Source organism: Passer domesticus, chromosome 1 (assembly GCF_036417665.1).
Source record: "Passer domesticus isolate bPasDom1 chromosome 1, bPasDom1.hap1, whole genome shotgun sequence".
Lineage (NCBI taxonomy): Eukaryota > Metazoa > Chordata > Aves > Passeriformes > Passeridae > Passer > Passer domesticus.
The window spans coordinates 72,677,500-72,703,678 of NC_087474.1; the positions used below are offsets into that span (position 1 = coordinate 72,677,500).

The window sequence follows — 26,179 nt, forward strand, 5'->3', positions numbered from 1 at the left end:
CCCAGCACAGAAACGTGATAGCATCTCATGATTTATGTTCTCTCAGCAGGTTGTACCGGGTCCTCCAGATTCCATGCTTGCCTTTGAAAGCAATTAAGTTTCTAGCACTTCTGGGAGCGACAAAAGCTCTCACTATGAAAACCTGCATGCTGCACTCATGCTGAGTCTGCAGCTTGGCAGACTGAAACAAAAGCACCACAAGAGGTGTGAACTTCTCCCACTTAACTCATCTGAGAGCATTAGTATGTGAAGGGTCATCTCTAGACTTTGATGCTATTTCCAAATCATGTCTTTGTCCAGTGCCCAAAGAGCCAGCTGCTGCTGTGATTTGGAGAATATTTGCAAAGCCCCTCTCAGCCTGGAAAGAAAAATCCCTTTTCTCATCAGCCTGCACACAGGAAACTCGACAAGTTCAGCTAATGTGAACTATTCTAATTGCTCACAAGACAGAGTACCCTTACTTACATAAGAGCATGTCCAGACACCTCGATGAAACCTGGGTCCTGCTGTGCTATGCACTGTACAAACACCTGCTCCATGGAGTTTACAACTTGCACAGAGTAAACTGTACCTAAGGGAAGACAAGGGCAAGAAGCACATGTAGAGAAGTAATCAACAGGCATTTCACACAACTAGCGTGTGAATTCATCTTGTGAATTATTATAGTAGAGGAATGCTGCCTGATTGAAAAATAGATCTGTTATATATCCCTGGCTGAATAAAACAAACAGAATAGCAGTAAAGTCAAACTCTTAAACATCCTCGCCCAAGCAACAAAAGCCTCAATGCTGTCCAAAAAACAGACTGCCTGTCCAAGGCACAACATCTTTTACCTTCTGAAGATAGGAAAAAGAGAAAGCCATTTCCCATCACTGCTCTAATTCTACCCAAACTGCAGGAGAGTGACGCAGCGAAGCCGGAGCGCTGCGCCCGTGTGACAAACACGGCAGTGGGGCGCAGGGAAGGGCGTGTGCCAACGGGCAGCCCGAGCACACAGGGAGGGCAGCTCCTTCCAGGCAGGGTGGTGACAGTGTCCCACCTCTGCCTACAGCAAGGCACGCTGGCCTGAGACCTCAGCCTCAGGGACTGCCCTCACACATGGAGTTCACATGTCATTACTCTGCGGCTAACGAACTTGCCAAGACCAACATTTTTTCATATCAACTTATTTTTGCACCTTAGACCCAGCATGTTGGGTTTTCAGGGTTTATCCTCACATCTCCAAATAAAATCAGCTAGAGTGATGCATACTCAGCACCCAGTATTCTGTGATTTTATTTTTTACTTATTTACTTACTTATTTTACTTTTTACTTTACTTGTACCTGTTTTCTCTGTTATACAGTAAGACACCCAATTCTGTGCAACTACCTTAATCTCAGATAGTGTCATTTTCAAATTTATTTAAGCCTAGTTTTGAGAGTTAACCTGGCTCTGTTTCCTTCTGACAACATCTGTGGTTTCATAACTTCAGTTTTTTGTACCTCTCGCTCACCTGTTACAAAGCAAGACTTACAAATTCAGAGAAATTATTTATCAGGGAGATCTCCAAAAAATGACCAACTGTGATTTTCTGTCAGATTTAGAAGAACATTTCCCGCTCTCATCTCCTTCACTTAAAGTTGCAATCATCTCTAAGAACCAGAGGTAAGTGCTTTTGGACGCAGAAATGTGTTTAAAGACACATAATGGCAGGAGTGTAAGATGCTTCAATGTCCTCTAATCCCTCTTTAAAGTGCTTAACTTCTTAGGATAAAAAGTGTGAGCAACTATGAGCTTGGTCACAAATAGTTCATTAAACATACAAAAATATACAGACATGTCAGAAATGTTAAGCCAGGAGCTAAAAGGCAAGGAAATACCAGAAAAGTGCCCAATGTATAACATCTAATCTTTATTTTTAACTTTGTGATCACACAAGACTTTTTCCACAGGAAATGGTGCCATTCATGGTATAGTAAAGCCATTACTCTAGCTTTCGGTATTACTGAATAAGCGCTCCTCAGTTTGCTTCATTCTCAGTATTAAAAATGGCCCTAAACACTTTGCTTTAAAGACAGAACAACTATTTCCTTCTAGGTTATTTTCTGGCTGTCACCATATTACCTAACTGCCTGATTTACTAAAATTAGCACATGTTCACAACACCCTGGTGAGGAGGGTTTTTTCCCCCCATCACAGAGACAGAGAGACTGAAACTGTGGACAAAGGTCTCTTCCAAACCCAGCTATGCTGCTTGATGAGATTTTCCTCCCACACATGTGCTCAGCACCAGCTGCCCCTCTTCCTGTGCTGACTGTCTCCCTTCAGAAGTGCTAGCAGTCTGGTGTAAAAACGTTTTGTAATCCATTATGGTGAAAATAAACTGGAGCAGCTACAAACTACTCTTTAGGCTCTTCTATGCTAACCCAGTTTTGCCTCCAACCAGCTAGGGAGCACTCACCAAAGAGGGTCCTATCTAAAAGGAGGTACAGTGAGCATGTGGGAAGCTTGTGCTGGCAGAGGCAGACCCAAAAGAGGGCACCTGCGCTGGTCAAAATCATTACCAGGGCTGAAAGTTTGAAATGAAACCAGACCTCTTCTATTGGAGGAACAGAGATAACTGCAAGCTATCAAGGATCTCACGTGAACCAAAGCTGTAGCACCCAGTTTGCAGTCACAGATTCATGCTGACAGCACAGGGACAGCAAGATTAAGGTGTGGGAGCAGGTGGAAAGAGATGCATTCACACGAGGTGCTACTGCCAGCAACACACTTGTTGCATCGTCTTGAAGGAGATTGCTTCTCCACCACTGAGCTGCTAGAACAAAGTGTATGAATGCTCTTCATCCACTTCAAGTGTGAAGTTAGACACTTTGAACAGACTTAGGTTCAAGCTAAACTGTATTTTCACACCAGGGTTTTTGTACTGGTGCAGAAGGACAGGATTGCATGAGTCAGTCTGCTGTCTCAGTAGGGCTACGAGGCTGCATCAAGTGCTTGGGCTACAACAACCAACCACAGGTGAAATGACCCTGTATCTTCACACCAGACAGGACAAGCAACATCTGAATGCAGCCTCAGGAATCACAAACTCCATACCAATGTACAGAACAGAGATTTCCCTCTTCTGTGGCTTCAGTTCTGCTGCTTCCCTCCACAGACCTCTACATCAGCTTCCTCTCAGTTTCTCAGCTTAATTCCAATCACATCACACAATCCACCCGAGCTGGCAGTCACACCAGCTCCAAAATGTTGTCCCCACACTTGGTGCTTTTGGCCTTAACTGCCCCTCCATCTCCTGGTTCATATAGTGCCATGTTCCTTATTACTACTCCTGAGCACATCCTCCACAGCTTGTATTCTCTCTCCATCCTTTCCTTTTGCTGTACACTGTCTGGGCAAACAACAGCTTTGCTGAAAACATGGGACAGCAATCTCCTTTCTTTTGCCTCTTGTATGCCTAGGACCACAGCACTCAGGAGACTGTTGCAGAAATATCAAAGCAAGTTCTTCAGCTCTAAAATACAGCAGCCTCAATGCTCCCTAATGAGCTCCTGCTGTGTGGGTACAAAATGAGAGATATTAGACTTTATATACTGACTGATTATGGACAAGTTTTGCTGCAAATGAGAAGGTAAATCCCTAATATTGGGGCAACTCTATAGCCAAATTTCAAATAGTCACCCCCAAATATGAAGGTGCTACACAGGTACTCAAATGAAAAAGCTGACCTATTTTTTAAAAAGGTACAAAACATGCAGAGTTTTGTATCCTGTTCTCAAGACAACCTGAATCATTCATGCTGAAACGTAAAAAGGAAGAAAAGTCAACACTAAACTGCCACTGCTTTTGGAAAAAAAAGTCAGTTTAAAAGGTTATCCTGGAAAAATCCTGAATGTTGTGCAATGCTGATTGTAGGCAGTTCAAACTGCTTTTCCTACATTACTTGTCATTTCCTACAGCTGTTACTGAGAAAGCCCCTCTAACAAATTCATGATGTAGAATAAAAATGAAAGATTATAGGCTCCAGTGATGTCTGGACATATCTCAACAGGAGAACTACAGACTATAATAAAGATGCCTATTAGTGAGGCAATAGATAGCTAACACAGAAGACAACACTGTGCACTGAATTTTTGACTCAGATATGCAAGAGACCGGAAATCTAAGTGTCACAGTAACAGCCTATTTACAACAATTAGGAGGAAATGTTGATTGGTTTCTATAGACACAAACATTGATACTGACACTCGAATCAAACAACTGGTCTTATGTCTGAAAACAAGATCAACCAATGATCATTGTGGTCCAGCAGACAAAGAAAGATAGCAAGAAAATCTTGTTGATACATTATTTTCACCACCTAAGAGTCAGGTGATTTGGCTACAAAGAAAGCAAATTAAATTTCTTTAAACCAAACATTTAGTTGTTTCATGTAGCTTTTCAGCAGATGACTCTAATGTGAAAGTTTGTGGTTTTTGTTCCAGCAGCCGGGTGGGCTGGATTCTGATCCACTATGCAAATGATTCAAGTGTTTTTCATTTTCTAGGGTGCTAGCTACACTCCTGAACCCTCTGCAAAGGAAACAACCACGGCTGCTGAGCCTCACAAGAAAAGAGCAACTGGGTATGAAATGTTTTTTCCTCAAAGATGACTACCACCCAACTTTATGGCAAGACAGAGAGGAGTTGTAAAGTCACTGTCTCCTTGAGTAACTCTTTTGAAATAGAGGCAAAAGGTCTAACTTTCTAATTTTATTGAAAGAGAGGCAAGCAGGAATATTCTACCATGCAACATTCCAGATCTGGGCTTTGCAGAGCATCTTTTCAATACTGATGCTAAACTTCTCAGATTTTAAGGAAGATGTATGATCAGAGAAAGAAAATACCCTGCAAAATAGGTCCCACTTGGATGGGATCCCTCCCTTTGTTGGATGGGACCTTCCTATAAGGACAAACTTGACTTGCTTCCTACTTACTCTCCTCCCCAAAATGAGAAGTTAAGCATGGGTTTGCAGGGGTGATTTAAAAAACAGAAGTCTTAAGGAGCAGCAGGCAGGCAGCCTCCAAATGCAAGGGTGGAGAGAAGCTACAGATGGGCTGATCTCTCAGGCACTCCACTGGAAACCAGAGAGCTGGGAACAGGTCTGCAAAGGGACTTGAAACACTGCTGAGACTTTCTGAAAACCTCCCAGGATAAAAGTCAGGGATTTAACTCCATCACACTGTAAGACACAAACTCTGTCCTGTCTTCAAACATCACAAAATCAACACATTTCTAGCAGTACATATAGAAACACCTGACTTTTAATACCTATAATAAACTACATCTACACTGTTAGAGTCTGAAGCGTTACTGCCCTATCTTCATAACCTTGATGAGAGCTGTAGCACAAAGAAAGCCTGTGTGGTTTTTTTATCCCATATAGACAGAGGTCTAAGTTTCTGACTTCTGTACTAAGTTGGACTTCTGGGCTCTTAACCATCTGAAACAAAAAAAACCCCCAAGCTCTGCAAACATCATCTTGTCTTCTGCATTCATCTACTGCATAGGTCTACTATGTGAACCAAGTTGAACTTTTTTTTTTCCCCACTGAACAGGTAAATATATATGGGTAAAAAACCAAAATGCATGTGTCAGTATGAGGCTTTCATGGCAATCCTAAAGAGTCAGGAAATACCAAAGAAGAAGCAAGGAAAATTGAAACCTTCCTTGAAGTGGAGATGAAATGAAACTAAGCCAAAGCAAGAGTGTTCTACTATTCCTCATGGTGAGTGCTCTGGCTGGAGAGCTTCTTTCTTCCATCTGGTGAATGTATCTTGACTAGAGAAAGAGTAACACAGTACAACAGGATGTAGCTGCAACCTGGTGTGAATGCCAGGCTGAGCAAAGGGTTCAGCCAAATCCTCTCACTTGCAAGCAGAACTGCTGCAAGAAGAAGCATATCACGTCCAAATTTATACTTAATTTCTGAAAATGTGTAACTGTTCGGATCACAAGACAAGACAGAGATGTGTACAGCCTGATATTTATTTCATGGGGCATCCAGGAGTTAATTTCGATTCACGTGAATTTTGGATACCTGATCTAATAACATCCACATCCCCTAGTGTCAGGAACTGAAGTCAGAGGTTGAGGCAGGTAAGCAGTAATAACTCAGTCTCCATGTTTTAAAAATCATCCTTATTTTCCTTTGACTCTTCCAGGAAAATCAGATATACAGATCTCTCATCCTCACAATTCATCACTCTCTAGACTACGCAACAAGTCCCCATAATGTTCCACTTTAGCTAGCAGAGCAGTGAACAGATGTGGAAAAAAATTCACTTACTAGTGAAGAAATTCAGGGCAAGAAAATAAACCGGCAAGAAAATAAACCAGAATTAACTGGACTATGTCCAGACCTCTTCACAGTTTTATGAAGAAGCAGAGGATACATGCTTTGATTTCAGAAACCCAGCTCCCCAGCTGCAACAAGAAAAACGTAGTCTAGCAAGGGGTGTGAGGAAGCTTTCCATCATCATAATTCACCAGATAGTGCTTTGGTGCAAACCTGCATGAGTTGGAGGTTGAAGAGCTATAGCAACTTACATCAGATAAGAAAGTGCCTCCCTCTATCTAAAGAAACACAACTATTTAAGGGTCAGATGGTTATCGACTTGCCACAACAGACACCCTAAAATATCAGTAAGTTTCAGACAGGACATCTCAAGGGACAACCTATCCAGCATGTCTGAAACATTCACAGGGTAGAGGAGCAAAGTGCTCTGAAGAAAAGGGAGGTTTCTGGGAGCAAGAGAGAGTGAGTATCTGGAAAAGGCATCCTTGAGCTTGAGATCACACTGGATGCAATACAGTGGAGGTTTGGGCTCCTCCCCTCTCCCAGATAACCTGGAGCAACCTTGAACAAGAAGTCTTGTCTCTACCCATACACAGAACACAGGTGAGCAAAGTCATGTACAAACTGCAGGGAAAACAGCCCAGGGTTTAACCTCCACTTCCATGCTGTGAAACAGCTTCTAAAAGCTGTAGAGAGGAGAGATTTGAGACAAATGGCTTGATTTATTAGCCATGACTTTCCTAGAAGTTTGGGGTTTTTCAACACCCTAGTCAGCAAAGAGAGAGAAAAAGAGAGAAAAACAGTTAATGTGGAGAGTCATGTGAAGGTCTAAATATGATGACAAGTGCTATCTAAACTTGGAGGGCAAGGCAGTAACTGACAGAGAAAATAAAAAAGGAATTTGCATCAAGTGAAAGCTTCATGGACAAGCACTGTCACTTCATTTTGTTTTTAAACAACAAAACAATTTGACAAAGTGCAGAAGCAAAATGCAGGGGGTGTGCTGCAGGTTAAACAGTTGGACTTTGGGAGCTGATACACAGACTGAAGTCTGCTCCAGAGCCCCAGGGCGATTTTCACTCTCTGGAGCAGCACTATAGAGGGAGAAAGTGTTCAGTGATGTGCCACTGTCTCTGAATGTATAAAGGCTCCAAGTCAAGGATGTGAGTTAGCTGAGGTAACTGAGCTGTGACCAAACTGAACAAATGGGAGCAGGGAGAGCAAATGAATGACAAAAGAATGAAAGAGCAAAATTTTAAAAATGGGGGAAAGGATTCAAGCAGAAGTGTGACCTACAGGATAGAACAGTTGCAAATGATTTGGCAAGTTTATGAAGTCAACACAGCATCACTGATCTCTTATGAGCCTGTCCTTCAGCCTTTCTGTACCTCATCTGCAATAGGATGCCAGTAGCAGCCAGTAGCAGGGAGAACAGCTGTAGGAGTTGTGCCCAGGTAGAGGAGCTCCTCTGCTTAGTGAGAGAGCTCAAGGAGCAGTCAGTTGAGGAGCATCAGTGAAAGAGAGAGAGAATACCGAAACTGCACCCTATCTCCCTTTCCCTGGGAGAGGCTCAGCAGGCAGACAGGACACATGATACAGAAGATTCCCTGGCCTCTCTCTGCCTGGCTGAACACAGTCACACCGGGGACAGGGGGCAATGGTGCCAAGTTCCTGCCCAGCACAGCATGCATGTTCCCTATGTGACTGCCACACCTTCCCAGGTGCCCTGCTACAACTGGCATGGGGCTATCCAAGTGGAACCAAACAACAAGCATGATAATGGTTCATCTATTGGGGCCAGTTCTACTTAATATCTTTATCTATGACATGGACAAGGTGATTGAACGCACCCTCAGTCAGTTTGCAGAAGACACCAAGCTGGGTGGGAGTATTAATCTGCTGGAGGGCAGGAAGGCTCTGCAGAGGGATCTGGACAGGGCTGAATCAATGGGCTGGGGCCAGTTTTATAAGATTCAACAAGCAAAGTGCCAGATCCTGCACTCGAGTCATAACAACCCCATGCAATGTTATATGCCTGGGACAGAGTGTCTGGAAAGCTGCCCAGTGGAAAAGGACCTGGGGCTTTTGGCCAACAGCTGGCTGAACATGGGCCAGTGTGTGCCCAGGTGTGCCCTGGTGGCCACTAACTCTAATGGCATCCTGGCCTGTATCAGCAATAGTGTGGCCGGCAGGACGAGAGCAGTGGTTTTCCCCCTGGACTCAGCCCTGGTGAGGCCACACCTCAAACCCTGTGTTCAGTTTTGGGCCCCTGACCACAAGAAAGACACTGAAGGGCTGGAGCGTGTCCAGAGAATGGAAATTGAGCTGGGGAAGGGTCTGGAGCACAGGTCTGATGAGACTGAGGAAGATGGAGTTGTTTAGCCTAGAGAAAAGGAGGCTTGGGGTGCCTTATCCCTCTCTACAGCTGCCTGAAAGGAGGCTGTAGCCAGGTGGGGGCTGACCTCTTCTCCCAGGTCACAAGTGATAGGACAAGGAAAAGGAATCAAGCTGTGCCAGGGGAGGTTTAGATTGGGTATTAGGAAAAATTTCTTCATGGAAAGAGTTACAAAGCATGGGAGCAGTCTGCCTAGGGAAGTGGTTGAGTCACCATCCCCAGAAGTATTTAAAAACCACACAGATGTGGCACTTAAGAACAAGGTTTAGTGGTGGACTAGGTAAGGTTAACACTTGGACTCAATGACTTTAAAGGTCCTTTCCAACACTAACAATTCTGTTACTCTAAACATGGGGGAGGGCAGTTGCTCAGATCATGAAAAGCTGTGCTAATGAAACCATAGAGAGGAGATCTCATGGGTCAGTGAAGAAGGGTTCTCCACACAACTAGAACCTCTAACTGCCAAAGAAACCTAATTTTTGAAGTGGTTGCACCCCTCTACAGAAGCTTGCTAAAAAATGCAGACCCATGCTTAATCCCTGAGGCAGAGTGTGTGTGAGAGGTTTTCTGGTTCCTTTGGCATTACAGAATTAAAGTAATTTCCTCCTTTTCAAGACTTTCTCACAATTTCAACTATCCACATCTAGATTTATTGCCCATTTAGAAAAGAAATACTACTGAAGGGACCACATCCATAAGAGGTCTTATTTCATTCCTCTGAAACTTGAAATTCTCACTAAGACACAGCATGAAGGATTTTCAAGCACAAGGTCCTTTGAACATAAAGAACCAGACATCTTAACCTGCTTTTAGCAGACTATAAGATCTTACACATTAGGAGTCCCCTGGACATTCTACAATATTACATTAAGCAAATACTGTGGGAAAACAGCAGACCTGTAAAGTCCATAAAAGAGGGAAGTGTATCTCAGCAATAGAAAGTACATGGTCATAGAACTCAGAAAAATAAATTCTTGCCTGCAATATTCATTAGTTTCAAACACAAGCTACCAGAGAAAAGTCTGGCTCAGAGAAAAGGGGAAAATACAGATTCTGACTGAGCTATGCCTCTATGATTTCCTAAGATCAATTCATTGCAGTAATTAATTAGACAGATCACTCTTTTGCAGTTTTCTTTATTAGGTCACAAATCCATGCAAATTATTAATTTCTTCCTCTACTTTTAGTAAAGATCTGCTTGAGAAGTTGTCTTTGCTAAGTTCTTCAGTTTAATACTTATCTTGCAAATGTGCCAGTTGACTAAGAAGAGAGGAACAAAAGATTAAAAAAAAATTCTGACACAAACCAGCAAATGTTAAGCCAGAAGAACATTAGTCGTTAAGAAGAAAATACCAACAGTAGAACAAAAAATAACTCTTCAACCATTTGTCTTTTCAAACCTGTTTTTTCTTCTTAGGCTCCATGCTTCTCACAACTGAATATTTCTTAGACTTGTACTGGGGTCTCTCAGAACCTCTTTTCACTCAAAGACAAACAGGTCTTTTTCATAATTAACAACCATAGTAAGTGGTTTTCTTTCTTTTATCTCCATGACTTTCTTGAGTTTTGCCTACTGTTTATCTATGTGCAAAAGCTGGTGGTCAATGCTTATCACTTTTTGATTAAGTATTCAAATGAAAAGTTTAATGAAATGTAAGTTTAAGCCATCTCTACTTGGAACTAGGGAGGAACTAGGCTTTCTCATTCTCATTGGCAAAACTTTGCTGTATATTCTCCTCCCATCTACCAGATTTTCTACTATCACATACACCTTTACTTTTTCCTTTTCTTTAAATGTGTGACTGGCTATCAAACCAAGTATTTTCCTTAGGCTCACAGAAGTCAGGTTTTATGCTATCCTAATGTAAATTGAAATGATGGCCAAAGCAAAAAAGCAACAAAACCATCAAAAGTCGCCTGTCAAAACAGGAATATGTAACTGCTGGTAAAAGTTAAGATACGCTGTATCTTTTGTGACATGCTGGCATTTTGTTGTAGTTGTTCCTCCCCAATAATCAACTGATGACAGTTTAGTTTTAAAACAAGTGCATTTTATAATCAGTGAGCCATCTATGCTACTCAACCATCTGATCTGTCTCAAGGTCACTGTCTTCAGTAACTGGTAAGAATTACATCATCTGTCCTGCTATAGGATGGCAATTACATCATTGATCAATACCTGAGATCTTAGTGTGACCAACAAATTCATCTTAGGGATGAGTTACAACTAGGCAGATACCACAAAATGAAAATTCTGTTTGCTTCAATCCACATCCCCATTAAGAGTAAATTATAAAACTATCAACTCTCTTATTTGTAGTACGCACAAGCTGAGAGCTAAGCAACAATGGGGTTGGGAAGGTGCCACAGTGGCATGCCTTTTGCAAAGGCAGAGAAGACCATCTTTGCTTTAAAGAGCTTACAGCAGCCTGAAGTGACAAGAGCAACGGAGGGTGGAGGAAAGATGTGTAAGCAGATGGCAGCAGACCACGTTATTTTTAAGCCTTTAGTGGCGATGCAGTTTGAGGTAGTCACATGTTCATCTTCAACAGCAATAAGCTATTTTAGTTCCCTCTTGCCTTGAAACAGACCTGGGAGCAAGCAAGCAGCAAGCTCCTGTTTCTTAGTTGAAGATGTGTGCACTTCTGTCTTCTGCTCCCCTGCAACTGGTTTGGCAGTGAAATGTAGAGTTCTGCATTTCGTGGGAAAAGATCAGCTGAATGAAAGGAGCATGAAGGAAGTCTGCAGGAAGTGGATAAAGATGCTCCAGTTAAGAGTGAAGTGGAGTAGAAGAGGCTCAGGGAAGAGAGGAAAGCTGGAACAAACAGCAAATTAGCTTAGGGTAGAGATTTATATGCAGTTTGGACTCACAGTTTGTCTTCTGGCTGCTTTTGCCACTGTGCCTCTTTTGGTTCAAGTCTCTAAGAAGGGACAACTCCCTCGTCTCCCTTACAGGAACCTGTTGAAGAGGAGGAGCTTGCTTTGCTCATCTTTGCTCATGCAGGGCTCAAGCAGCCTTCAGGACCAGGGTACCCTGAGCAGAGCCCCACTAAAAAGTTTCAGCAAATACCTACAAGTAAGATTCAACAGAGGGGGGCAACTCACCCGTGGGCGTGGATACACAGCAGTGCCTGCAGGCACTGACTGACCTACTTGGCTTCTGTTCTGGCATACAGTGAATGACAGCTCCCATCTCAAATACAAGAAGCAATACATGGAATAGGAGTCCCCGGGAGAGAGAATACTAAGCCAACATCTTCACCCCTGGATACACTAAATTGGGTACCAATCATATGTTGGGACCTAAATAGCTGGCCTCCTTCACAGTAGTGCTGTGTGCACCCAGAGGCCCATTAAAATGAAGTAGAGTGTTGCAGGAGACTTGCCTGCTCTGAAAATCAGGCTGGGACTAAACAGATTTGATACCTCTGACCTTAACAGATACAGCTGTGAAACATAGACAAGACCAGCAGGGAAATAATACGAGATTTCTAAAACACAAATTAAACGCTCAATCTTGCAAATACATACACTGTAGCTACATGTGCTACACGTAGCACCTCTAAGGGCAAAAACTGACTTGGCCATTTAAAATGTGGGCTTTTAAAACACTTGATTTTGTAGGCTGTAGGTTGCCTGAAGGACGGGCAACCTCCTCTGTCTTCTGCTGTCAGATACACACAGTGGATGTTTAGTGCCTATCACTCTGTCTTCTCCCTACAAATACAGAGATACAGTGTGGATGTCTTTAACACAAGAAGTCAGTAAAAGCATTACATCAGAGAAGATGGCACAATGAACTCACCTTAAAGAAGAAGTTTTTATTGCAGGTTAGGGCAAGGTAGTTAATAACTGTGTTTTTCTGATAGGGCCTACTCTTCTATATCTCTCACCAAGAGGCAGGCAAACTCCCTGGCTTTGGAGTAAATAGTGAGGTAAGATTTGCCTCTGTGGGGCTCATTACAGGCTAAGGGCATTAGACCCTTTCTCTTGTAACAAATCCTTGGTGTATTTGCAGAAAAAACAATAAAAAAAAAAAATAAACAACTTTCAAAATTTTGTTTACAGTACTTAAAGTTCAGTGTTCAAAGCCTCAGATCACATTTGCAGCAGATTTAATAGAGCAGTACTGCTGGCCTCCAGATGGTACTTCTTTACCTTTGCATACTAAAGAATAATTACACACAGAAAGGCTAATTCTGCCATCTCTTGTACCAGGTTTATGCTGAAATAAGTCCACTGATGAATGAAATTAAGAAGGCATGAGACTGCAATAATCTAATACTGAATCAGGCCATAAAAAATATAATCTGCTTTATCAAAAATGTAGTTGACTCAAGAGATTTCTTTTCCTTGTTTCCTACAGAGAGACACTCTTTTTTTCCCATCAGGAATTTCTGAAAAAGCAACGCCTGTAGGGTTCCGGGTTCATCACAAAGTTAAGTGCAAATTCCTTACAGGTAACAGGAAATTAAAAGACAACAGGAAAATAACTTGTCCATGCAGCTTTCTATCCAGATTTTCAAGCAGATAAATATGAAGTTGAATGAAAACTTAAATACTGCTTCAGTTTCATGACTGCTAGCTCTTCATCCCTGTCCCAGAACCCAACTGTGTTCTATGAAAGAAGAAACATATCAGTGCAGCTCATTTCACCTGCAATGAAAAGTAATTTATTGTGCCTAACTGTGAAAAGCAAATTGGTATCATCATCCAGGAGTTTGTATCTCACAAGAGTTGTTTTTGTAATTTGCCCTTCTTTTGAAAAGAACTAAGATTAGAATAACTATGTAAAAGCCTGCAACTAATATTAAATTAAGTCGAATACATAAAAAGTTGCTAGATTATAAAGGCTGGAAAGAGATGCATGTGTGGCACAAAAGGAAGTACAATATAGTTATGGAAAACCTATTTCTTAATTCCTAGTGAGACACCTTAGTCTCAAATACTACAAAAAAATTCAAGAAAAATCATCTTTTTCTCTCGAAATGTGTTTCTAGAGAGCTAATATGTTAATTTAAGAAATAATGCAGGAAAGACTGAAAGAACTGATCATTATTTCTTCTGTGTTACTGAAAGGCAATCTGCATGACCACAACTGAGGGGGAATAAGCTGAGAATTAAACCTTTATCCTGAAGCACCTCACCACTAGATACCCTTAAACACACTTAAAAATACCATCATTTTTGCTAGCAACATGGATGATAGCATTTGTATTTTGCCACTGGAGCATTAGCTAGTTAAACTTAAGAAAACTCAGAAGAATAGTGTAGGACAAGGGTTAGAACAGGAGTTGCATACCACACTGAATGCTCACACTGCTTTACAAGTCCCTTGACTGCACAAGAGGGACCAAAGGTGAGACCTTTCCAACAAGCAACAACTGGTTTATGTCTGCAGTGGCAGATCTCTTCACTATGCAGCTACTCAGTTTCCAGAGAGGTAACATACGAACCCCTGAGCTCTTATTAGCACATCAACAAGAATAAACTCCAGTCTTTTACACTGCTGAAGTATTATATACAACAACCGAGACTGCTGCTTCTCAAATCCAGTGCCAGCATCTTCCAATACACTTGCTTTCTACTCTGTCCCCTCTCACTTCTTCCTATCTGACGTTTTCAGTTACCCTGTACTCACTTCACTGATGCTCCAGCTCCCACCTACACAGTCTTTTCAACCCAAGCCTCAACATGTAGCTCCTTCCCATGCCTATTTATCTTCCCATCACTGCTAACCATCCCACTGCTCCGTCCCTAGGCTGATAATCTGTTTTTTTAAAACAGGCCCTAATTTTTTTTTTTTCCTTAATACCAAAAACTCATAAAACCTTTATAGAAATCTATGGAACTGATAACAGATCAAAGCATTGCCTTTGCCTTTACTTCCTTTAGAAGGAAGGACATGAAAAATATCATCAAAGGCACAGTCAAATTTATAAAAACTAACTGGAATCAGAAAAAAAACAACTCCTCAGAACAGATGGTTTGACACCCTATCTCATCCAGCCAAGCACTGGACTCACAGAACCTCACTATATTACATGATTTCAGAAAGAAGGCACCTTTATCAGCATAAAACTAAGAGATCTTCAGGCTGTACTGCTCAGAATGGAGCATAGAAAATGAAACCCAGCTGACTCCCACAAGAAGCTTTTCCACAAAAGCGGAAGGGATTTAAACCCCACAGCGTAAGGAAAAGAAGCACAGACTGATCAAACATAATACTCCCAAACGAGTCTGCAAGTTGGCAGCAACAACACAACTACAGAGAATTTGGGGCTTCTTGGATCTTGACTACATCAAGCTGTTAAGAGGAAAACTTTTCTCCTTCCTTAGCTGTGAAGCACGATAAAGCAGTAGAAGGCAGCTGTGCTTTCTGACTTAACCTTGGTTAAAGAAAAACGCTACAAGTCAGGGCCAGGGGAACTGTTCTCCGTGGATGCATTTTCTGTTGAGGCTGGGGAGTTGGGCTCCTCTGGCCACCACTTCCACATGAGTGCATCTCAACAAATTACAATCTCCTTTCCCTGGATAACCTTCATCACCAAATGCTGAACACACTGATGAAGCTGATGAACAGTAAAGTGGTGTAGCAGCTTAACCAACAGCTGATACAGCAAGTGTGTTGCATCACTTCAGTGACAGCAGCTTAAAGCATGAAAATTACTCTTTTGACCCTTTATCCTCTCCCTCCCCATCAAATGGGCACCTTCCACCTGCCAACAATGGCAAGAGTGACTTTTGAAAGGAAGGACCTCAGGTAAACCAGAATTGCATGCTGGCAGCAAGTGAGCAGGAAAGAAATGTGCCTTGTAAAATAGCAGGGCCTCCAAAGTCCCAAGTGTGGCAGGGCACAGACAGAAATATTACAACCAGCTTCAACAGCACAGAAAGATGTATTGTGCAGGCTGCTCTAATAGCAATGAAAAGCCCACATGCAGCCAAATAATGTTGCAAGAACCTTTGTGCAACAGGTAGGGGATTGGAAAAGGCAGTTTTTAAAAGAGAAAGCAGGGAAAATGGCACTCAGCAGTGAATCAAAGGTGAACAAAGCTGAATCCTCTGTCAAAAAAGACTGATGCTCACTGATTCTGGAAAGGAAGATGTGTATCCATGCTGTACACAGAGGATGTCCAGTTTCAGGATCCAGTCTGCTCTCATCAACAGCTCTTTATAGCTGCCAACAAGAGATTGCAGCAGAACCAGGGCTTGTGCTTTCTAGCAGTGAAAGCAGGACCAGGGGTATATTCAAACAGATACTGATGCTACAAACTCTCAGTTTTATTCTTGAACAGCAGAAACTGTAGTAGTAAAGGCTTGTTAAGCATACACAAATAAGTCAGAGTATTTCTGAGTGCAATTAATCATTATTTATTTTAAGATACTCCGTTAGCATTCCCATTTTCTGCTTCCTGAAACTCCAATTAATGAGAGCCAACCCTCAATCTAAAAATGTTTTATTTTATGTGTTGAACAAAAGCAACCAAAAAAAGTTATTATCTAAACCAACAAAATGTTCTCACAAGAAATTTCTTTGCAATTTTTGAGCAGAACAAATGACTTAAAAATAGAGGTTGAGCAAACCAGATTAAATAAGTATAGCACTTAAGAACTTGGAAGCAAAACAGTTTTTATTTAATAGGCGTGTAAGTAGTGTTTCTGCCATCACTGCTATTAGTCTTCTGCTTTCTTCTCTCCGATGTCTGCAACTTATGATCTCAGAAAACAAGCAAAAGTTTAAAGTGTCTCTGAAACAAATGAGTGAGGAAATTAACATCTTGTTTGTGATAAATTTGCTACACATATTTTTGAATCTATAGTTTGCCTGTCTAAAAACATTTCCAATGGCTCTTTTGCCCTTAGGAGGAATAAAATCCACGTTCATTTTCCCTAATATTTCAAGAGCTTAGGTATGAGAAAACCCAGGTTACTTCTTGAAACAGTTTTGTCCCAATTAGGAGAAGATGAGGTTGGTGACATTGCATGGGTTTCACACAACATGTCTGCTGAAACACTTAATCTGCCTTCCATAAAATACTTCATGCCATTACTAAGGGTAGACCCTCTGCACCAGATCATGGTAAACATACCATACCTGTGGACTCTTCTTTTTAGTCCAACAACAAGGCAGTGTGAAGCAACTGATCATAATAGCCTTCAAGTCACAAGTATCCCCAGAAACTGAGGGGAAAGCTGTTTTTATCAATATAGGCTTTCATGGTGAGATTTCTAAGCACTGCATTTTGACACAGAAGAAAAATCTGTAGCTATTTCAAATACTTTCAGAATACCTTTCCCTTACATCAGTCAGAAGGGCCAGCTATAAATATTCCTGCTGTATAAGCATGTTCCTTTCATCATACACTAAGTGCTTTGATACGATGCTGCTTGTTATTTCAGACCCTAAGCCAGGTTTGTTAAAATCTGCCCAAATAGCACATACAGGAACATGCAAAAGATGAAGGAGCCATGCTACAAATAGAGCAACTGCAGAGGCTACAGCCCTGCCCACATACACTCTAGTGTATTTTTACACAAAGCCTAGCACTGCATCATGTGGGTGCCAGCTATAGCTTGTACTGTGCTGCCAACAAAACACGATCCAAAAGCAGATAACAAGGAAAATTCTAGGGCAGTTTCTGTGCACTAAGAGGAACAGAATTTGTTGAGTTTTTTAAGAATCACCATTGTAATGCTTTACACGGACACTGAAAGCATGGAGGCAGACAACACTACAAGCATCAGCCAGAAATTATTTCAAACTCATCTGTCTGACTTATTTCTCCCCTCCTTTCAGGCTTTCTGAACCTTGAGAAACACTACCTGGCTGTTCCCTTTGTGCCAGAAGAAACCATGCTCTCTGCCACTTGGACTTATCACAGTAAACTTTTAGATATTCACACAAGAAGACAGAGACAAAAAATGCTACACAATCTTGTGGAAGAAAAACATCTGAATTGCTTCCAATTTAAAGCCTTGACTCTCTATTTCATTAAACAATAACCAGAGTTTATCTCAGAATAGAAAATTACAGTTTGAGCTGCACATCCACAGCTGAACCCAAGCTGTAGTCTTGTTCAATCATTTACTTTTGTAAGGGTTTGAAAGAGTCAACAGTTCTTCGATCCTGCAAACATTTCAACCCTTTATTTCCCTTTATTCTAGCTGAATGACAGTGCTCTGTAGTAAGGCTCTGCTTGGCAGAGGTACAGAAGAACTAGAAGTCTCTTCACGTTGCCCAATGAGTATGCAGTGGAATCACCTCAAGAGACATGTGACAAACGCCTCCCAGTTTCCCTGTGGCTGCTGGTGCCACCCCTGAAGCAGCCAGTGCCCAGCTGAGCTCACAGTGACCCCGGCTCCTCTGAGTGCCACCAGCGCAGCTGCAGTGCCAGCTGGCACCTGACAAAACGCAGGAACATGAAAACTAAAACGAGGGTTTGAGAGGAGCAGGCAGTGCTCACAAGGCAGCTGGTCTGAGGTTGGCTCTGAGCAAACTAAGGATCAGAGCAGGGGGTCACGCTAGAGAAGACCATCTCAGATGCAAAGCTTGGAATTATCAATGATACATTTACAGCAGATCCATGGGAAAAAAAGAACACCCAGGCAAACTGCAGATTTTTAACATTCTCTGCGCGGATCTTTACTACATTATTTATGTGCACGTTCATTAATAGAAAGCAAATCACAATGTGTGCCAGAGATTATTAATCCCCTCAATAATGTAATTCCATGGCCCTTTAGATCCTGAAGCACCATCTGCAGTACTACTCCTTAGGCTTACTTGTTGCAGTACAAAATTGAGGGTGGTGAAGGGAAAGGAACATAACAGCACTTTCACAGCAGCTTTCAATGCTGTGAGTTACAGGACAAAGAACCAGCTTTGGGGAAATAGGGAGGGGAATCCATCTCCTCTCCCCAGCAGCCCAAGTAGTCTCTGAGGAAACTTGCCCTGACTCTTTCAGTGTACCACTTTGATCACATACATGGAACAGGCTGATACCTTCCTGACTGCAGCCCAGCAAACAACACCGTCTTTCAGGCCAGCCAAAAATAATGACCCCTCAAGTGAGTCATAGAGCATATTGCCATTTATTATCTAAGACAGTTGCTTTAACAGTGCTGCTACACTGGGAATTCAGTTAACTCACCCCACAGACTGGATTTCAACATTATTTAAGCTGCTGGATTTCCATCAAAGGCTTAAAAGACTTGGTGATTTTTCATTTATTTTTAGTTTTTAAAACCATACCAGAAATGTCACTTGACCAAATTTATAGCTAGCCCAATGGCAAGTCTGGTGTTGGTTTGTAAGATTCCTGACAAACCCTACTTCTTTAAAAAAGTAAATTTAAAGAAAAAATAAGACATTTTAGAGTAAGAACATTCCTATCAGAAATGACAAGTAACTTTCTCTTCTCTAGAGATCAGGCTTACCATGGTTTTATGTGTACTGAATGGTCTGATTTTTTTAATTGGGAAGATATCAGACAGACTTTTTTGGTCCTTATTTTTTCTGCTTTCCACCAATTTTTTCCTTCTGCTTCTCACTGATTTTTGAAGACTGTGGCTGATAAATACTATCATTTTCAGCAAGTAGCTTAGTCCTAATCAGGTCATATCCCAGTTCCCTGCCTGGAGTTCTACTCAACAAGCAACACTGATCCAGCAGAGCCATCCTCCTCTCTTGGTTGCCATAGATACTCTTTGGTGACCTTCTGACACATTTACTTGGCTGGCAAACAGAAACTGTCATCACATCAAGTGCTGGTCCCTCTTCTTCTCATTGTTATTAATATCACTCCTTTTACTAGTGGCACCAAGATCATTGCATACATATCCACGCACTGAGATCCCTGCACAGCTTCACAGTGAGGTCTGAACTGCCTCTAATGTGCCTCCTGCAACTGCTTCAGCCACTGAAACCACTCATAATAACCCAAAACACACACCAAACCCTCTTAGAAGACATTGTGCCAGTGGAAGGCTCCAAACTACAAATACAATTTCAAGACCAAATCCAATCACAAAGAGTTTTATTAAGTTTGGGATTTATTACGGAAGTGCTTCAAATTTCTTTCTTAAATTATTCTTCCCAGCAGGCTAACTTTCTTTTACACTGCCTTCCTTTCCTTCTAAGGCATTTTAAGATCTTTATTTTAAGATCTTTATTTTTGTTATAATCTGAGAAACAAAAGAGGCCACTAATACCTTTATTTGGTTTGTATAGTTGGAGAACATGTGGATACGAAAATGACAGCAAAAGAGAAAAATTTCAAAAAATCCCACAAAACTTACACGAAGAAATCAAGGGTTTACTTTTCCTAAGAATATTCAAGTTGGAACAAAGGAAACTACAGAATATCAGAGTTTTCCATAGAATAAGTGATTCAATTTTCAATCATGGGAAAATAACTATATTTAGAAAGGCGTAATACATTACTTTTTCTTCTGGTAAATTTAGCATAATTGGAAGTACCAGATGGCCACATATCTATGGAGTATTCATCTCTATCATCCTGATGTAGAAACATTAGAAAGGAAAAAATCCTACATGCCTTGAGAGTAGCCTGTGCAGACCACATAATAACAAATGAGATCATTATGTACAGCCTCCAAGCAAATGGTCTTTTGACTTTCATCAATTTATGTATGCTGTGGAATGTCAAGTTATTATAATTTTTTTGTGTTAAAAAGGCTTGAAGCAGTATCTTTCCAATTTAGCCCAAAGATAATACAATGATAAACTTCTACTGCCAATAAATAATCACTAGGACACTTCAGTTATCGGAATTTGAAAACACTGGTGGTATGAAACATTGGTTTACTTTTAAAGTGCAAGTGAAGAATGAAAAGCACAACTCCAAATCTCAATCTGAAAAAAGGAATACACCCACCCAAGCATCATTGATGCACACAGCAAAAAAACGCACCCTAGCAAAAAGAAAACTTTAATGCCACTTTAACATTCCTCAGTAAAGAAAACTTCCTGGACAAGTTGTATTGGCAGCTCCACAGCATCCTTTCCCAGAGTTTCACTCATGCAAGTCGATGGCATTAAAAAGCACACTTACAACCATTACTCAGTATTAAACAGGTCTTTAAACTGCAGAAGAGAGGAAGGATGATGCAGTGCCAAGGCTCCTTGGGTGGGACGTGGGAGGTCCAGCCTCTGCTCTCTGCCAGGCTGCCCTTTGGGCCATGAGCCTACCCCGGGACTCGACTGCAATCTGAGCAGTGGGGACACCACACCTTCCTCATCTGAGGGGGGCACAGTCAGGACAGACACAGGGGAGCCTGGGAGAATTCAGGCTGGTTTTGACGTGCTGCATGCAGGCTCCCTGCGTGGTGGGCTCTGGAAGCCTGTCCTGCATTTCTGTGTTCTGCTTTCAGCAAACAGATCAGTAAAACTGGAGGAATTGGAAGGAAGCGAGTAACTTCGACTTTGACAAGCACAATGAAATTCTGCCAACCTTTCCACTTGAAAAATTACTGATTTAGACACAGTCCAAAAATAATAGCAGTTCTGTTCTAACTTCATGGCTATAGCTATAGTAACATTTTCAGTACTGCCGTGTTTCTGAAATATGATCAATGATTATTAAAAAGTTTTCTTAGAACAGCTTTGAGGTGAAATCTAATGTTCCGTTTTCATAGACTGCAAACAAATGTGATCAGTGCTGACATGAAAAGCATTTGAACTGTGCAAACACTGCTTTCTTCTATAAGCAGTAACAGAAAAGCACCATCCAGGACTTGGTCTAGCTGATTTCAAACTATTTCAAGCACTGTCTCTACACATTGTGTTAAAAATAATTTAATGGGTTTTTTTATAACACAGAATTGAAAAACATGATGACAACTGAAGAACCATTCAGAACACAGGCTCTGGTTTCAAACTATGGTCATGTCAGGGAGGATCACAAGCAGATATTCTTACAGTACTTTTCTTTCCCCCCCTCCAAAAAACAACTTTAGTATAGAATGTCCTACAATGACACATCCCTCAAAGGATTTCCCTCCTGCTTGCCCACAAACTGTCCAGCCCCCACAAAGCTGAACGGATTGCATGTCAGCACAACTAATTAATTCAAGCTTACAAATCATTGAAAGCTATGTACCTACACAGTGTTTTCCCACACATATTTTACTTGTGTATTTTATGTTTAGACAGCCTAATATATTAATCAGTATGAAAAGAGGAAGAAGGAAAAATGAACTGTATGATTTAAGCCTGGTTCAAGATCATATTACTTGCCTCAAAAGTGTAAAGTGGCCCTTATGTGTATGAAGATCAAACCCTGTGGGTTGGTCTAACCCAAAATATTGGTAGGTTTGACTTCAGCAGTTACAGTCCCCAACAAGGAAAATATATTTATAGATATAGTCTCAAAGACCAAATAGTTCTTCAATCAGTAGAGGGCTCATTCTATAAGACACTGAATATGCATGGAACTCTTTAAGCTCTGATTAATTCTCCCAAGAACACTACTTGACCAAACCTTAAACACAGAAACAGTCTGACGATGATTTCAAACATGGTGGGTCTGCTCTGCCCTCCTTTTTTTCCCCTTTCTTTTTTCTTCATGGTTCACATACATTTGCTCACTTCACTGACTTGAGGCTTACAGCAACAAAACACAGTCAGGAAATCCAGTTGTCATTAATTGCTAGTAACATCACAATTACAGCCAGGAAAAAAAAACACTGCTGAAAACTCAGTATATTTTTATCTACATGTATGTGACTCCAAACAACTTCTTTGACACCAGATATGCCATGCATTCTGTACCCACCACTGCAGCTTCAACCATGAACTTATCTCTGCTTAACCCTTTCAGACACAAGTAATTTGTTATACTAACAAATAAAACAAAAACAAAACCCAGAAATCAACATCCTTGTGGTTTTCCTAACCAAACTACAGCATCTTTCTTCTCAAGGGGAAACCTCAGTATTTGTGTAGCTGTGAATTGGTTTTGGTGCTTCTGTAGCTAATGCAAACATTTCCCCATGAACATCACCCAAGCTGTGGCAGACCAGGTGTGCCCATGGCCAGGGACAGTGTAGGGACATCTTCCCGACAAGTCCAGACACCCCCCACACAAATCACATGCAGCTCAGTTAACTAAGAGGGGCCTTTGGCACACATTTGGAGAAACCTCTGAACTCCTGTCTTTGTGACACGGCATGTGAAGTGCTGTACCACATGCACTCTGTAAACTTGATACCAAAGCTGGCTGGAAAACATCTACCAGCACCACCCTTAGCTCCACGTTCCCACGGTCAGCAATCTCTCCTAGCTGAAGCCACGTGCCCCTTCTCAGCAACACATGACAACACACCCAAAGTATCAGCCTGTAAGGGGAAGGATTAGATCAGCAAGCCAGGAGTGAGGTTTTTGGGTAGGTGTTGGGGCCTTTTTGCTTGTTTCATTTGGTTTTGGGGGGTGGGGCGAGGGGCGGTGTTGAGCCAGTTCTATATTATGATGATAAAGCAACAGCACCAATGTTGGTGAGGCCAGTGCAAAATGGTGTTGTCAGCTGTGATGCTTCCCTTGTAGGAGGATGAGAGTATCTTAACTGAATGCCCAAAACATTAAATCTACTTTCAGTAATGGACAGAAAATGATACTTAACCAGAAGGCCTAAGTAACAGCTCTGTATCTCAATCACAGGCCCAGCACAAGCAGCCACAACTCACAGTGCCTGTAGCATGTACTATCAGTACCTTGCAGACCTGGAGAGCTGAGGTGTCAGTCCCACCCTCTCCCTCAACAAATGGTCAGTTTGTCAACAGAGAAAAATTCTGCTAGGAAATGAAGAGATTAGCAACTCATTTCCATCAAATAACTGGGCAATAGTAACAAAAAAGGATCCACTTTAGAGCAGCTTACTTATACAAGCAAAAACTGGGGTAACACACATAATTTCAGAAGGGTAACAGAAAAAGGAGATTTGTCCTTTAACTATAATCAGTGAAGACCAAACACAGTCTTGCAGTTCTGCATGGAAAGGTCTCAACCACTGGGGAGGAGGTCTTCAGTCAGTGCCACCCACTTCAGTGACAGATGAATTAGGCTGACAGAGTGCCCATTTCTTGTATAAAGGATAAATATAAACAGTCACATAGAGCAGATGGACAGTCAGACAGCTATTAAAAGCTCCACAGATAACCCTCTGGCACTATCACCCACATAAAACAGATACTGAAGAAATTTCATACACAATAGCTCTCGAGCTCAGATATTCTAACGCAGTTAAGATCCAAAGAATATGCTTTTTAAGTTACACAGATGATTGTCCATTTATGTTGTAAGAGAAAGCCAGGCACATTCAACAACATACTTCTTGAACCATTAACAAAGCAGAATTCACTTGTCTGCTTCTCATTTTTAGTACACACACAGAGAAGGAATTAATAACTACTACTAACCAGAGCAATACGGGAGCCTGTCAAATAAAGATCCATTTATTTTCAAAGTATTGCTCTTGCTAAAATTTACCAAAAATATTGTATCTTCTGATTGTTTCTCACAACAGTCACTGTAGCAGCACAAAGCTGGGCAGAGGCAGCTGAACTGACACAAATTGCAATCTCTGGCACTGTGTGCATTTTAGCGTGGCATTTTGAACTAGCAATGGAAAAGAAACCGTTTTCAAGCACATTTCACTGAGCAGCTCCCAAGAAAAAGGTTGTAATCACAGACTTTTACAGATGTTCCAACCTGCAATGCTTCACTCCCACTATTGTTCTAAATACTGAGTACCCACCCTCCACTCCACACACGCTCACACGCAGACACACGTGCACACTCACGTGCACTCGGTGTCACACCATGTACTTCACTTCTAATAGTAAACCTGACAGAAAGGAATTTTATTTTTACACTTTCACACCTCCCACTCCTAATTAATGTCAGTCAGCATCTTCTGCATACTACAGAAGTACACACTGCAAATATGCATGGCCTTATCTGTGCTCTGTGCAGGGCAGGGGCAAAAATTTCCATACTTGTTAGAAACTCAGTAGGCTCTATGTGATGGATTCACACAGGAAGGATCTGGAGATGCATAACCCTCCTTTAATGACCCTCCTGAGGGGTCAATGAATTAAACTGCTCTGATTTTTGGGGGGGACATTTCTGTTGGTTAGTTTGTGCTTTTCACCCCACAGCTATGAATCAGAAGCAATTCTCCAGTTCAAAAGAGTTGTTGCAGACTTCCCAAGGTGCAAGAGGGCTCAGAGATTTGCCAGTACATCCTGACAGCTGCCAGGAACAGTGGCAGCAGTGGGAGGGCAGTGACTTCAGTAGAGCCAGTCCACACTGTTTGGATATCCAAGGACCAGAGCCAGACAATTAAAAGCGGGGTAAGCACCTCTACTTGCACTCCCCAGCTGTCCCAACAACCACTGCAGTAGCAGAACTGAGGATGGGAAAATCTTGGTCCCCAAACCCAAAGCAGACAAACTTGGCTTCCCAGCACACACACCACTCACTTCTTTTTATAGACTGCTTTTCTCTTGAATGCAAAAGTAAATCCAGCTCAGATGATTTCCCTGTCTTAACTTTTGTACAAGAGGAAGACAGAAAGCTAAAAAAAGAAAATTAGACACTTCATGAAATCCGTGATTAAGACACAGAAACTATCAAGACAGATGGGCTGAAACATTCAGGGAGCTTCAGTTCAACAACCCATGTTTTTCAGAGATCTACAGTACTCTATTGTCTTCTCCATTTAGAGATTTTAAATCCCATTTTTTATTGCAGTAATTTAACACCATTTTCTAAACTTGGAGTACACTTATTGCATAGTCCAAAATAATTTATAATAATATATTTACTTAACTAGCACATGGCCCTAGCACCTAACTACATGGTTTTTCCCCCCTCTTCGCTTCTTTTTTTTGGGTGCAGGCAATAGTCACAGCCGCTGGTTTGTGAGCTTGCTGGGGAGGCAGAGCAGGGTGACTGCAGATGGGGGGAAAGTAAAAAGCAGCACCCAGCTGCCTGTGCTCTGCTGCAGGCTTTGCTGCCCTGTGTGCCCCGCGGGAGGAGCTGCTCTCACTGTCCTTAGCAGGCTATTGCCATGCACACAGAAATACCAGGCCAGTCAACTCCCTCTCACAAACGTTTGTCTCCCAAGGGCGAGAAGCAGAAGCCAACACTACAGACTCTGAAATGAGGAGCCAAATGCTTATAGCAAGGGTGATCTGCCCCTCCACAAGCTCCTTGCTCACAGCAACGACTCAGGCTGGTTCATCCTGCCACTGGATCCCTTCTTCCCTCAGCAATTAAGTCCTCTTTTCTGTGCAGTGTGCAAAGCAGTCACTCACCCAGGGGGAAAAAGAAAAAAAAAAAAAAGGAAAAAAAAAGAAAAAAAAAAAGAAGGGGGGCAGGGAGAAGAAGAGGGAAAAAAATAAAAAAGGAAATCTGTGACTCTGCACTTGGCAAAAGCC

The 26,179-nt window shown here is 41.7% G+C and overlaps 1 protein-coding gene across 39 annotated transcripts in view; it reads right to left on the reverse strand.

Moving 5' to 3' along the window:
* ATXN1 (ataxin 1) overlaps positions 1-26,179 on the reverse strand; it is a 344,115-nt gene that overhangs the window by 110,897 nt on the left and 207,039 nt on the right. For 4 of the 39 annotated variants that reach the window (XM_064423900.1, XM_064423909.1, XM_064423825.1 and 1 more), the window contains one exon: positions 466-571. The exons of the other annotated variants lie outside the window; for them this stretch is intronic. The gene's annotated coding sequence lies outside the window, so the exon portion shown is untranslated. The remainder of the gene's footprint in view (positions 1-465; positions 572-26,179) is intronic. 39 annotated transcript variants of the gene reach the window in all.